Below are 15,313 nucleotides of genomic sequence, written 5' to 3' on the forward strand. Positions count from 1 at the left end.
TGGTCTAGGTGCTTCCAACGACAAATTGTTCCGAAAAATAGAATATAGCATCCAAGTACCGACAAAAAATGGCGCCGTTGCCGGGGACGGTGTTATCTTGATTTAGATTTTCTTATATTGTTATTAGTTGTGTTTTTCTTTGCCTTGAGGAAGTAAAACTCCTCAAGGTTTGTTCTAATTGTTTTCGAGTTGTTTGATATTTTGCATGTCTAGAAGGTCACAAGGTGATTTGTTACCTTTTGATCGTGAAATTGAAAGAACTTTGACAACCAATATAAGACTTGGTAGGAGAAATTTGAGAGGTATTAGTGAGGTTGTAGATATTCAACCAACTATTGAGTTCATCAACCCTTTTGCAAGAGAAGGTGAGGAGAACCGAACACAAAATACAACACAAAATCAACCCACAATGCCTAAGTTTTCATCACATTCCGTACCCACCGAGGAGAACCTACCCAATGGTACTCCCACACCACAACATCTAACCGGAAATTTCATTGCCAAATCCGCATTTATCCAATTAGTCGAAAGGAGCCAATTTAGGGGGATGCCTAGTGAAGACCCTCATTCTCATATGGAGACCTTTTGTGACTATTGTGATGCGATTTCTCAAACCGGTGTAACTCAAGACCAAATTCGATGGGTCTTATTTCCTTTTTCTCTAATTGGCACCGCGAAACAATGGTTGAAGGGCCTTGATAAGGCCACTCTCGGAATTGATTCTTGGAAAAAGTTGGCTCTAGCTTTCTACAAAAAATTCTACCCACCGGAAAAGACTAACATGCTAATAGCTCAAATTACGGGTTTTAAGCAAAGGGATGAAGAATCTTTGTTTGAAGCTTGGGAGCGGTTCAAAGGAATTTGTCGCTCATGTCCTTACCATGGACTTAGCTAATGGTTCTTGGTACAACAATTTTGGAACGGTCTATATGAAGATTCAAGGAACATTCTCAACATGGGATCAAATGGAATGTTCACCGAAGTTCATGACAATCAAACTTGGAACAAAATTGAGGAAATGGCGGTCCATAGCTCACAATATAGTAGACCTCGCAAGGCTACTAGAGGAGGAAAGCATGAAGTGGACTCCATTACTCAATTGGGTGCTCAACTTAGTGCTCACATTGACATAATCAATTTGAAGTTTGAAAAAGCTATGGCTAGACTTGAAGAAGCCTCAAAATCACCAAAGCATCATGTTAATGCCATGACGGCATCCTCATCAATCCCAAGTGGGATATGTGAGAATTGTGGAACTTTGGGACATGACTCAAGTGAATATAGGGGAACAAATGAACAAGTGAATGCTTTCCAAGCATACAAGAGTGGTACCCCTTATTCCAACTATTACAATGAAAACACCAAATTCCATCCAAATCTCTTATACAAAAGCCAAAATGTTCAAAACCCTCAAACAACATACACCCCACCTCCCATGAGAAACCAAAATCAAAGACCCTTTTACAACCAAAACCAAGGTTACCAAAATCAAAATCCATACAATCAACAAAATAACCAAGGTTTTGATGTTCAAAAAGCGGTCCTCTAAATGCAAAAGAATCAACAAGAATTTTTCACTCAAATGCAAAAATATAGTCAAGCAAAGGAAACCACCATCAACAAAATCCTAGCTCACACCAAAATGTTAGAAACCCAATTAACTCAACCAGCATCTTCAAGCTCACAAAGACAAAAGGGACAATTACCACCTCAAGGTAATCCCCCAAGACATGAAACGGTTAGTGCCATTCACTTGAGAAGTGGTACAAGGTATGAAGCACCGAAGAAGAAAGTTGAGGATGAAGTTGTGGAAGCTAGTGATAAGGAAGAAATTGTGCAAAACCCCAAAGATGGAGAATCATCAAAGGAAGAAATTTCAAAGAAAAATTAAGACAAGGTCAAGGAGAAGGAGCCCATTGTGATTAGACTTCCTTTTCCAAGTCGTCAAGCCAAGCCCAAAATTGATGACCAACTTGGAAAGTTTATGGAAATTGTGAAGAATTTAGAAGTCTCAATTCCTTTCACGGAATTGATCAATCACGGGCCGGCCTATGCGAAATACATGAAAGACATTCTCACAATGAAGAAGTCGATCCGGAAGCTTGAGACTATCGCCTTCACTAAGGTGAGTAGTGCAATACTTCAAGGGAGTTCACCTCCAAAACTCAAGGATCTGGGAAGCTTCTCAATACCGTGTACCATTGGCAACACCACGATCGACAAAGCCTTATATGATCTAGGGGCTAGTGTGAGTGTTATGCCGTACTCGGTGAGTAAAAGGTTGGGGATGGGAGAGCTTAAATGCACCAATATCACACTCCAAATGGCCGATAGATCGACGAAGACACCATTAGGGATATGGGAAGATGTTCCCGTACGAATTGGGAAATTTTTCATCCCGGTGGACTTTGTCATTGTTGATATGGAAGAAGATTCCAACATTCCAATCATTCTAGGAAGACCTTTCTTACACACCGCGGGTGCGGTGATTGATGTGAAACATGGAGAGCTCACTCTAGAAGTGGGAGATGAGAGTATAACCTTCAATCTTGACAAAACCATGAGAGCTCCCCGTTTACATGAACCATGTTGTATGATCGATCATTATAGCCGGAAGGATGATAGGAAGAAGTCGGAACTCCAATGGAAGAAGAAAATTGAAGATGCTCCATTCAAAGAGCAAGTGAATTGTAACAAGGAGAGCTTGAAAAGCTCACCAAAGTCAAGCAACGAAGAAGAGGATGGCCTCATTGGCCAAAACAAGATAATGGGAGAGTTGTCTCTATCAACTCAAGAGATCTTTAGTGATCAAGTAGATGAAGTTTGTGGTCTTTGGAACGATGAGTTTGAAGGGATTTTCAATCCCTACATTGGTAATGCTATCGATCAAGACCGACAACAAGGGCAAAGATCTATTGAAAAACTTTATCACGACAATGAACAAGCTTTTGATTACTTTTTCAAGGTGTTGAGCAACATCAACAACACCTTGGACATGCCCCCTTGACATCTCATCAAGAATGAGAGTTTGGTGGAGTCCTCCCTAAACCACCATTTGTAAATATTTCTAACTTCCTAACTCGCATTTTAATTATTGAATCGCATTTTTGTTAGTTTTGGATTTTTATACTTTGATCAAGATAATTATCATGTTTGAGAGAAGTGAGGGGGGGACTAATGATTTCAATTGATGTGTAGTGCTTTAGCTTAGTGTGGGGATAGCAATTGCCTAGGCTATTCATGCCTTAGTAGTGCCCCCACAATGAAGAACACGAGATTTTGAAGAATGAAAAATGACAAGGGATATGCAAGGTACACGGATGGAACTGAATCCGGGTAAAAGGGGTAGAACCCGAGCGGTTTCAAGAGAATCCGCCCGTCTTCAGACAATCCGGGCATATTGGGCAGAAGACGCCCGTCCTTATGAGCTGAATTTCTGAAATTTTGTGGCTGTTAACGAATCCGAGCGTCCTGCAGTAGAATCCGCCCGTCTTCATAAAGACGCCCGTCCTGCAAGGGAAGACGCCCGTCTTTTTGGCTGAGGAAAACAAGAAAAATCCCTGGAAAGGAATCCGCCCGTCTTCTCTGAAAGACGCTCGTCCCGTGTTTTCAAATCCGCTTGTCTTTGCTGCAATCTGCCCGTCTTTAGGCAAGAATTTCCCAACCCAGAACAGGCAGAATCCGGGCGTCCCGAAGGAAAGACGCCCGTCTTCCCCCTGCATTTCAAATTTTTCTGGTTTATTATAAACCCCATCCCACATTCATTTCCTCATTCCTTCATTCAAAACACTACCCATAAACCTCATAACTCCAAAACCCTCATCCTCTCCATTACAAAAACAAGATTCCTCAACAACATTCACCAAAATCAAATCAAAACATCCTTTTAACAACAAATTAATCACTCCTCTTTCAACAACAATCAAAACCAAGCACAAATCTTCAACCTTTGAGTCGATTTTTGAATTCATAAAGGCAAAGCCTTTCATCTTTAAATCGATTTGGGTGCACTAGAAATTGAATATTTTTCACTCTTTTTGGTTTATTAATCAATGGCAAAGACAAAGGGAGCAACAAAAGCAACAAAGGCAAAGGAACCAAAGGCAAAGGCACTCTCATCAAGACAAAAGAGTCTTCAAGCAAAGAAAGCATTGGCTATGGTGGTAGCTAGCCCAAACTTGGAGGTGCAACAACAACAACCTCCCATGGAAGCAACACCATCTACTACTCCTGAAATTGCTCAACTTTCGAATTATCTGGAGGTAATTTTCATTTCCAAATCCCATAGGGACACTTTTGCCAAGTTTGCTAATAAATCATTTCTTTCCACCAAGTTTATTTGTGAAGATGCCTTAGATAAGTTGGGTGTCCTTGAGCAAACTAGAGCCTTCTTTAAAGCCATGGGGTGAAAGTGTTTACAACAAAAGAATTGACATACCCCTCCCTTACCTTAGAATTTTTGAGTTCTTTGAAAGTTAACACAGTTGAGACTATAGAAACCATCGAGTTTCGCCTAGCTAATGTTAGTAGGCGCATCTCCTTTGAGGAAATGGGTAAAGCTTTGGGTCTTAGTGATTCACCGAGTTATTTCAAGAATGTTGGAAAATATGACCCCGACCCTCTTTGGGAGGCGATTTCCGGAAGGAAATTCGAGAGCTTTCATGCTAGTCTCGCTCTATTAGTCCACCATCCGGGCACTAGAGTGTGGCACAAGGTTGTAGGGTACACCATCATTGCAAGAAAAGACACCAACCATTTCACCAAACTCGATTTTGTTCTTCTTGAGTCGGCCATGAACATTGGAAGGGAATTCACCAAGCCTTTCAACTCTCTAAGACTTTTGGTGGATAGATGGCTAAATGTTGATTGTGGGAAGCAAGACACTACCGTCATTGTGAATGGAGGTCTAATCACTCTTTTGGCTAAATACTTTGATCCTAACTTCAACAAGGATAGCAAGTATGAGGCAAAGAAGGGTGGTCATCTCATTGATATTGATACTATGATAAACAAGTACAAGTGGGTCTCTCATAACTCTCTTGACACCAAGTATGGGTGGCTAACTAGTGAGGCTAGATCTTTTACTTTGCCTTCGAAGATTTGTCGTTTAAGTGTCCACCGGACCAACTATCTCCTTCCCCTTTCAAAAGAGGCCGAATACAATATCCGACAACAAAAGGGTGAAATTGAAATGCCCTCCTCTTCCATTGTCACACCACCCTATCCTTTCAAGTACCAAGAGTTCAAGCCCGAAGGTGTTGAAGCAAGCAAAGAATATATGACTCTAATTATGCAAGAGATGCACAAGCAAGCCTTCAAGGACCGGGAAGATGCTTACTTAGCCCAATATCCACCCCTCCTTCACTTAGGTAGGCAAGGACTACTTGACCCTTCATGTCCTTTGCCTAGTTGGGCGGATAGGGAAGTCTTCTTTACGAGTGCATCTAGGGGTGAGTTTCCGGGTGATAATGAGGTTGTCGGTGGTAAAGAGGTTGATGATAACATTGATGAAGAAGCTAGTGAAGAAGGAGAAGAGGATGATGAGCAAGGTGAACACCAAAGTGAAGAGGGAAGTGGTGATGAGTCCACTTCTAGTGAGGAAAATGATGATAGTGATGATATGATGGAAGATTAGCAAGCTTTGGAGGCTCCTACCCTCTTGAGGTTTGTCTACTCCTCTCTTTGTTGTATTTTATTAATCTTGATCATTGTTGGAGTAGTCCTAGCACCATAGAGGACTAACACCTCGGCCCCATTGAGGTGTTCTCATTTTATTGTTCCCACCTTTTAAAAATCCAAAATGACAAAATTGGTTTCATGCATTGCATAGTGTGTGCATGAACTACACCCAACCTTAGGACATTAGCAATAATGTCTAACTCGGTTTGGGGAAGTATATACATACACAAAGGGAGGTAATCTAAATTATCCTCTCCGTTATAAACAAAAACCATGCATCATGTAGTGTAGATTACTGTAGCTTGCATTTAGTGTAGAAATCATGCATCATGTTTGCATAATTTCCCATCATTTTGGCCATTGAGGACAATGCCCATATTAGTGTGGGGATGGGGAATTCTAACCTAACTTTTATTGTATATATTGTGTTTGTTCTATCCTTGTTCACATTGATCGACTACGCCACATCCGAGACATGAGGATATTGAAGACCGCATGGTATGATCTTTCCAATCTCCTTTTTCCTCTTTATGTTAATGACTATGTGGCTTTATTTTGATTGATGCGGTATAACAATGTGAACTTAGGACTTGCATTTAGTTTATATGTCATATTAGTTGGTAGAATCACTCACATTAGGATGTATATAATAGTTGCATCATGGCATTTAGTTGCATTTAGATAAAATATTTTGAAAAGTGCCTAATTGAGAACTTTGAAAAGAGCAACTAAGCCATTACAAATACTTTTTCAACTTAAGACTTCGCCTAATAGAATGGTTGTAAAACACCCTAGATAGTGTCATATAAGTGTCTTTTGACCCATGACCCAAAGCCTAGTCAAGGGTTTGCATGTGAGTCACCTATCCAACCCCGTGATGCGATGTGGACTTGGTTAACTTGTCTAGGTGACCTTGATTGACCTTGTGGTATGGCAACCCAAAAATACTTTCTATCAATAAGTTTGAAGTGCTCATTTCAAAGATTTTGTTTGTGGAAACATTTTATTGCCAAGGAAACCTCAAATGTTATGAAATGTTGAAATATTGAGAATTTTAGTTGTTTTGATGGAGGCGTACCACTTCGATGTGCTTTGGAGAGGGATCCATTGAATTGGGCCCCCACACGGTTGTGAATTCAACCGCCCAGAGACAGAGTGACTATCACCCCGAAAAGCAATTGTCTAAAGGTTAACTGGTTGCCTAATAAGCGTTTGGCGAAAGCAAAGGACATTAGCACGGAAGGGACAAACCCCATCTCTAATTTTTGAAATGTGAAAGTTGAATGAGGTCAAATTTTGAATGCTAGTCATATCCACCCTTGTTTATAACGATTTGACCATTTCATTCCCAAAAAGCCTTTTTGTCAAGCCACTTTGTCGAGCTTGGGACGATCCATGACCTTTACTTTTGTAGAGAACTCAAGACTTGTCATGTCATATGCTACTAGCATCATGGGGATCATCATTCCATAACCATCCGATCGCTCTTGACGAAAGTATTTGGAAATTGAGGACGAAAGTAGTCTAGTTTAACACCATTTGGAGGTGATTTAGTGCCATCCTCTTAGCCTTAGTAATTTGTTGAACTATTATTTGTGACGGAATATATGCTCTTAAATTTGTTCTCTTTTGGTTGCCTCCGCCACTTTATGAGGAAGTGGCTATTCCTTTTGTAGATACATCCATTATTTGATTTTGTGTGCTTAATGTTTGGATGTGTCGCCATTTTGGCAAGACTCACCTTGCCTTGCAAGAAGGCATCCTACCTCATGGTTGTCTTGTGGTGAGTTGAAGGGGCGGAGTGAGACCCGCTAATTGTCTCATATCGGCTATGTTATTAGGTTAGTCTAAATAATGGTCCTAGTCTTTGTCACCTCTTTACTCGAGACGAGCAAAGGTACGGTTTGGGGATATTTGATGTGACCGTAATTAGCGCATATTTAGTCCCCGAATTAGCCTTGTTCCCATGCTTTTTAGTGCATATTTGGGTCATTTATTGTCTTTAGTTCTTTGTTTTGCATATTCTTTGAGGTTTTGTGTCCTTGGTAGGAAAGGAGTGCAAACCATGCATTTTCATGGCAAAATAAGACTAAATTGATTAAATCCAATGACCAAGCATCAAGGAGAGACAATATTAGAAGGCCTTTGTACATATTATAGTAGTTGGGCAATGATGAGGAAAGATCCTTGCATCCCCAAGGAAATCCCCAAGGATTTTATGAAGAAAAGGGAAGAAAAGAAGAAGAAACAAGGCTGAGCAGCAACACGTGCGGATTACCCTGAAGACGCCCATCCCCAGGACCACAATCCGTGCGTCTTCTACCAAAGACGCCCAGGCAGCAGCATCCAGAAGACGCTCGTCTTCTCCCAAAGACGCCCGGCAGAGACTCGGGAATCCGGCCGTCCCGAGCCTAAGACGCACGGATTCCAAGACAGCAAAAATTCGTTTCTTCAAGCTTCAAGAAAGATGCCCTTCCTTCAGAAAATACCGGCGTTTCCCTAAGTAGGGACTTAATCGTCATTTAAGCCCTTAGTTAACCCTAATGCTTCCACCTAATTTCCACTATAAATACCCCATTAGTCTAATTAGAAGAGCATGTTCTTCTTATCAATTCTTAGATTAGTTAATATCAATCAAATCTCTCTTTAGTTTTGTAATCAACAATTAATCAAGTTTTAATACAAGTTTTATTTCCTTAATCTCTATTTTGTTCATCCTTTATTTTGGGTAATTGAAGATTATTTGGGTTATTATTGGGAGATTGACAACCTCTCAATCAAGCATCAATTACTTCTATTATTCTTTGCTTTATTATTGGAATCATTAGTAGGTATAATTCTCTTAATCCCTTTTTAATTATTGCTAATTACTTTCATTTGTTCATCATGTTTCACTTTGTTGGTATGATTGACAACCTTGCTTGCATGTTCAACATGATAATGAGTGAGTAGTTCCGTAGCTAGGGTTAATGGGTAATTAGGGGAAACCAACATGGGGAATGATTCATGCTTAAATTAATATGCTTTCATGGTTTATTTGCTTGCTTGTTTTGATCTCAACTCATGCACATGTTATGTTTGATGAAATACGAGCCTATGAATCCTTGCATTTTTTACCCATCACCTATCTTTTCAATGAGACTTGTAAGACATAAACCAACTCGAGTCTCATTAGACCATGCATGTTGTTGAGTAGGGAAGACTAAGTCGACTTGTAGGTGTTGTACAATCTAATCGATTCGGCTCCGGGACCCAAACTTTCCTAGGATTGTAAGATATAACCCAACTCAATCCATCACAACAATAATTGCTTGCTTATAATTTGAGAACATATTTGTATGATCAATTCCCATGAATCCCCTATGACCCCATGACACCCTAGTGCTTTTTATCAATTGTTTACAACCCTTTCAATTTATCTTGCTTCTTTACTTTCATTGATATTTAGTTTAGTGACCTTCTACATCAACCCAAATTGTGACACCCCTAAGACACCACTAGTCTCAATAGAAATCTCATTTCAATTCCCGTCCCTTGGGATCCGACCTTTACTTGCCTCTTTACTAATTGTAGAGTTGTTTATGAAGCTATAAATTGTGTTTTGGTCTAGGTGCTTCCAACGAAAAATTGTTCCGAAAAATAGAATATAGCATCCGAGTACCGACCAAGCGGACAAGTAGTACCGTCTGTACCAGAGTACCCTTCGGTAGTTTTTGTGGACTACAAACAGAGGGAGAGGTTGTAGCTTTACAGAAACGAAAGATGAGACCCACTCGATGTGTGGACACCACACTTCTAGATGACCTGGGGATTGAGACGGATGTCCGTCATGTCTTTGAGACCTTGGGATTCACAGGGCTGTACTGTTTGCGGGAACATACTTATCCTTTTCTAACCTTGGAGTTCATGAGCTCGTTTCAATACGAGCCGAATTAACAGACTGTCCAATTCCATCTTATGAACACGAGTTTTGTGTTAACCATGGACCTCTTTGCTCCTCACATTGGGTTGGCTAAGTCTCCCAAGGGATCCATCTATGACATTCCGGCTGAGTGCAGGGTTTGTCGCCTTATGCCTTGCCTTTCTTGGAAGTTAGCTCCCACCGCCTGCAACATGTTGATTAATGATGTTCAACATGTTACTTTGAGGATCTTTCTTCATTCCATATCGAACCTTCTTTATGAGAGGCCTGACATGAGTAAGTTGAACTCTCACGAGTTGTTGCTTTTGATGGCTTATCTTAACCCGGAGCGGACCGAGAAGGTGGTCTTCAATGCTCCTGCCATGGTCTGTGCTAGCCTTGCATTGATGGCTACTTCTACCACTCGGCACTTGAGTTGTGGTGCTTTTGCCACTCGGTTAGCTGAAAAGCTAGCCTCCTTTGAGGCTTCCTCTGAGTACATTACCTTGGCCACCCCGGTGCCTACCATGGACAAAGATTACTACCTCGACCTGAAATGGCTGAGAACCTTGGAGGATGGTAGCCTAGCATAGAGGGTATGGGGTATGAGCTGGATGAGGATACCGGCTCCTGAGCACCTTCCACCGACTGAGCCTTTGGATGCGGTTGATTCTGATGAGGAGGATGCAGATGCACACCGGCCGACACAGGCATCCCTCATTGATGACACGATCCTTCAGGTGATGCCCGAGCCGAGGAAGGGGGAGAATGTGAGAGCCGCGGAGGATAGACCCAGGCTAGGGAGTGGGCCACGTCGTCTGGGAAGCTTCTCAATACCGTGTACCATTGGCAACACCACGATCAACAAAGCCTTATGTGATCTAGGGGCTAGTGTGAGTGTTATGCCGTACTCGGTGAGTAAAAGTTTGGGGATGGGAGAGCTTAAATGCACCAATATCACACTCCAAATGGCCGATAGATCGACGAAGACACCATTAGGGATATGGGAAGATGTTCCGTCATTTAATTGGGAAATTTTTCATCCCGGTGGACTTTGTCATTGTAGATATGGAAGAAGATTCCAACATTCCAATCATTCTAGGAAGACCTTTCTTACACACCGCGGGTGCGGTGATTGATGTGAAACATGGAGAGCTCACTCTAGAAGTGGGAGATGAGAGTATAACCTTCAATCTTGACAAAACCATGAGAGCTCCCCGTTTACATGAACCATGTTGTATGATCGATCATTATAGCCGGAAGGATGATAGGAAGAAGTCGGAACTCCAATGGAAGAAGAAAATTAAAGATGCTCAATTCAAAGAGCAAGTGAATTGTAACAAGGAGAGCTTGCAAAGCTCACCAAAGTCAAGCAACGAAGAAGAGGATGGCCTCATTGGCCAAAACAAGATAATGGGAGAGTTGTCTCTATCAACTCAAGAGATCTTTAGTGATCAAGTAGATGAATTTTGTGGTCTTTGGAACGATGAGTTTGAAGGGATTTTCAATCCCTACATTGGTAATGCTATCGATCAAGACCGACAACAAGGGCAAAGATCTATTGAAAAACTTTATCACGACAATGAACAAGCTTTTGATTACTTTTTCAAGGTGTTGAGCAACATCAACAACACCTTGGACATGCCCCCTTGACATCTCATCAAGAATGAGAGTTTGGTGGAGTCCTCCCTAAACCACCATTTGTAAATATTTCTAACTCCCTAACTCGCATTTTAATTATTGAATCGCATTTTTGTTAGTTTTGGATTTTTATACTTTGATCAAGATAATTATCATGTTTGAGAGAAGTGAGGGGGGGACTAATGATTTCAATTGATGTGTAGTGCTTTAGCTTAGTGTGGGGATAGCAATTGCCTAGGCTATTCATGCCTTAGTAGTGCCCCCACAATGAAGAACACGAGATTTTGAAGAATGAAAAATGACAAGGGATATGCAAGGTACACGGATGGAACTGAATCCGGGTAAAAGGGGTAGAACCCGAGCGGTTTCAAGAGAATCCGCCCGTCTTCAGACAATCCGGGCATATTGGGCAGAAGACGCCCGTCCTTATGAGCTGAATTTCTGAAATTTTGTGGCTGTTAACGAATCCGAGCGTCCTGCAGTAGAATCCGCCCGTCTTCATATAGACGCCCGTCCTGCAAGGGAAGACGCCCGTCTTTTTGGCTGAGGAAAACAAGAAAAATCCCTGGAAAGGAATCCGCCCGTCTTCTCTGAAAGACGCTCGTCCCGTGTTTTCAAATCCGCTTGTCTTTGCTGCAATCTGCCCGTCTTTAGGCTAGAATTTCCCAACCCAGAACAGGCAGAATCCGGGCGTCCCGAAGGAAAGACGCCCGTCTTCCCCCTGCATTTCAAATTTTTCTGGTTTATTATAAACCCCATCCCACATTCATTTCCTCATTCCTTCATTCAAAACACTACCCATAAACCTCATAACTCCAAAACCCTCATCCTCTCCATTACAAAAACAAGATTCCTCAACAACATTCACCAAAATCAAATCAAAACATCCTTTTAACAACAAATTAATCACTCCTCTTTCAACAACAATCAAAACCAAGCACAAATCTTCAACCTTTGAGTCGATTTTTGAATTCATAAAGGCAAAGCCTTTCATCTTTAAATCGATTTGGGTGCACTAGAAATTGAAGATTTTTCACTCTTTTTGGTTTATTAATCAATGGCAAAGACAAAGGGAGCAACAAAAGCAACAAAGGCAAAGGAACCAAAGGCAAAGGCACTCTCATCAAGACAAAAGAGTCTTCAAGCAAAGAAAGCATTGGCTATGGTGGTAGCTAGCCCAAACTTGGAGGTGCAACAACAACAACCTCCCATGGAAGCAACAACATCTACTACTCCTGAAATTGCTCAACTTTCGAATTATCTGGAGGTAATTTTCATTTCCAAATCCCATAGGGACACTTTTGCCAAGTTTGCTAATAAATCATTTCTTTCCACCAAGTTTATTTGTGAAGATGCCTTAGATAAGTTGGGTGTCCTTGAGCAAACTAGAGCCTTCTTTAAAGCCATGGGGTGAAAGTGTTTACAACAAAAGAATTGACATACCCCTCCCTTACCTTAGAATTTTTGAGTTCTTTGAAAGTTAACACGGTTGAGACTATAGAAACCATCGAGTTTCGCCTAGCTAATGTTAGTAGGCGCATCTCCTTTGAGGAAATGGGTAAAGCTTTGGGTCTTAGTGATTCACCGAGTTATTTCAAGAATGTTGGAAAATATGACCCCGACCCTCTTTGGGAGGCGATTTCCGGAAGGAAATTCGAGAGCTTTCATGCTAGTCTCGCTCTATTAGTCCACCATCCGGGCACTAGAGTGTGGCACAAGGTTGTAGGGTACACCATCATTGCAAGAAAAGACACCAACCATTTCACCAAACTCGATTTTGTTCTTCTTGAGTCGGCCATGAACATTGGAAGGGAATTCACCAAGCCTTTCAACTCTCTAAGACTTTTGGTGGATAGATGGCTAAATGTTGATTGTGGGAAGCAAGACACTACCGTCATTGTGAATGGAGGTCTAATCACTCTTTTGGCTAAATACTTTGATCCTAACTTCAACAAGGATAGCAAGTATGAGGCAAAGAAGGGTGGTCATCTCATTGATATTGATACTATGATAAACAAGTACAAGTGGGTCTCTCATAACTCTCTTGACACCAAGTATGGGTGGCTAACTAGTGAGGCTAGATCTTTTACTTTGCCTTCGAAGATTTGTCGTTTAAGTGTCCACCGGACCAACTATCTCCTTCCCCTTTCAAAAGAGGCCGAATACAATATCCGACAACAAAAGGGTGAAATTGAAATGCCCTCCTCTTCCATTGTCACACCACCCTATCCTTTCAAGTACCAAGAGTTCAAGCCCGAAGGTGTTGAAGCAAGCAAAGAATATATGACTCTTATTATGCAAGAGATGCACAAGCAAGCCTTCAAGGACCGGGAAGATGCTTACTTAGCCCAATATCCACCCCTCCTTCACTTAGGTAGGCAAGGACTACTTGACCCTTCATGTCCTTTGCCTAGTTGGGCGGATAGGGAAGTCTTCTTTACGAGTGCATCTAGGGGTGAGTTTTCGGGTGATAATGAGGTTGTCGGTGGTAAAGAGGTTGATGATAACATTGATGAAGAAGCTAGTGAAGAAGGAGAAGAGGATGATGAGCAAGGTGAACACCAAAGTGAAGAGGGAAGTGGTGATGAGTCCACTTCTAGTGAGGAAAATGATGATAGTGATGATATGATGGAAGATTAGCAAGCTTTGGAGGCTCCTACCCTCTTAAGGTTTGTCTACTCCTCTCTTTGTTGTATTTTATTAATCTTGATCATTGTTGGAGTAGTCCTAGCACCATAGAGGACTAACACCTCGGCCCCATTGAGGTGTTCTCATTTTATTGTTCCCACCTTTTAAAAATCCAAAATGACAAAATTGGTTTCATGCATTGCATAGTGTGTGCATGAACTACACCCAACCTTAGGACATTAGCAATAATGTCTAACTCGGCTTGGGGAAGTATATACATACACAAAGGGAGGTAATCTAAATTATCCTCTCCGTCATAAACAAAAACCATGCATCATGTAGTGTAGATTACTGTAGCTTGCATTTAGTGTAGAAATCATGCATCATGTTTGCATAATTTCCCATCATTTTGGCCATTGAGGACAATGCCCATATTAGTGTGGGGATGGGGAATTCTAACCTAACTTTTATTGTATATATTGTGTTTGTTCTATCCTTGTTCACATTGATCGACTACGCCACATCCGAGACATGAGGATATTGAAGACCGCATGGTATGATCTTTCCAATCTCCTTTTTCCTCTTTATGTTAATGACTATGTGGCTTTATTTTGATTGATGCGGTATAACAATGTGAACTTAGGACTTGCATTTAGTTTATATGTCATATTAGTTGGTAGAATCACTCACATTAGGATGTATATAATAGTTGCATCATGGCATTTAGTTGCATTTAGATAAAATATTTTGAAAAGTGCCTAATTGAGAACTTTGACAAGAGCAACTAAGCCATTACAAATACTTTTTCAACTTAAGACTTCGCCTAATAGAATGGTTGTAAAACACCCTAGATAGTGTCATATAAGTGTCTTTTGACCCATGACCCAAAGCCTAGTCAAGGGTTTGCATGTGAGTCACCTATCCAACCCCGTGATGCGATGTGGACTTGGTTAACTTGTCTAGGTGACCTTGATTGACCTTGTGGTATGGCAACCCAAAAATACTTTCTATCAATAAGTTTGAAGTGCTCATTTCAAAGATTTTGTTTGTGGAAACATTTTATTGCCAAGGAAACCTCAAATGTTATGAAATGTTGAAATATTGAGAATTTTAGTTGTTTTGATGGAGGCGTACCACTTCGATGTGCTTTGGAGAGGGATCCATTGAATTGGGCCCCCACACGGTTGTGAATTCAACCGCCCAGAGACAGAGTGACTATCACCCCGAAAAGCAATTGTCTAAAGGTTAACCGGTTGCCTAATAAGCGATTGGCGAAAGCAAAGGACATTAGCACGGAAGGGACAAACCCCATCTCTAATTTTTGAAATGTGAAAGTTGAATGAGGTCAAATTTTGAATGCTAGTCATATCCACCCTTGTTTATAACGATTTGACCATTTCATTCCCAAAAAGCCTTTTTGTCAAGCCACTTTGTCGAGCTTGGGACGATCCATGACCTTTACTT

The 15,313-nt window shown here is 41.2% G+C and overlaps 1 non-coding gene across 1 annotated transcript; it reads right to left on the reverse strand.

Moving 5' to 3' along the window:
• Nucleotides 1-781: 781 nt before the first annotated feature.
• LOC141610295 (small nucleolar RNA R71) lies at nucleotides 782-888 on the reverse strand. The gene has a single exon (XR_012528197.1). It is a non-coding gene; the product is annotated as a small nucleolar RNA R71 (small nucleolar RNA).
• Nucleotides 889-15,313: the final 14,425 nt, after the last annotated feature.

The sequence above is a fragment of the Silene latifolia genome, chromosome 10 (genome assembly GCF_048544455.1).
Source record: "Silene latifolia isolate original U9 population chromosome 10, ASM4854445v1, whole genome shotgun sequence".
In the NCBI taxonomy this organism is placed as follows: Eukaryota; Viridiplantae; Streptophyta; class Magnoliopsida; order Caryophyllales; family Caryophyllaceae; genus Silene; species Silene latifolia.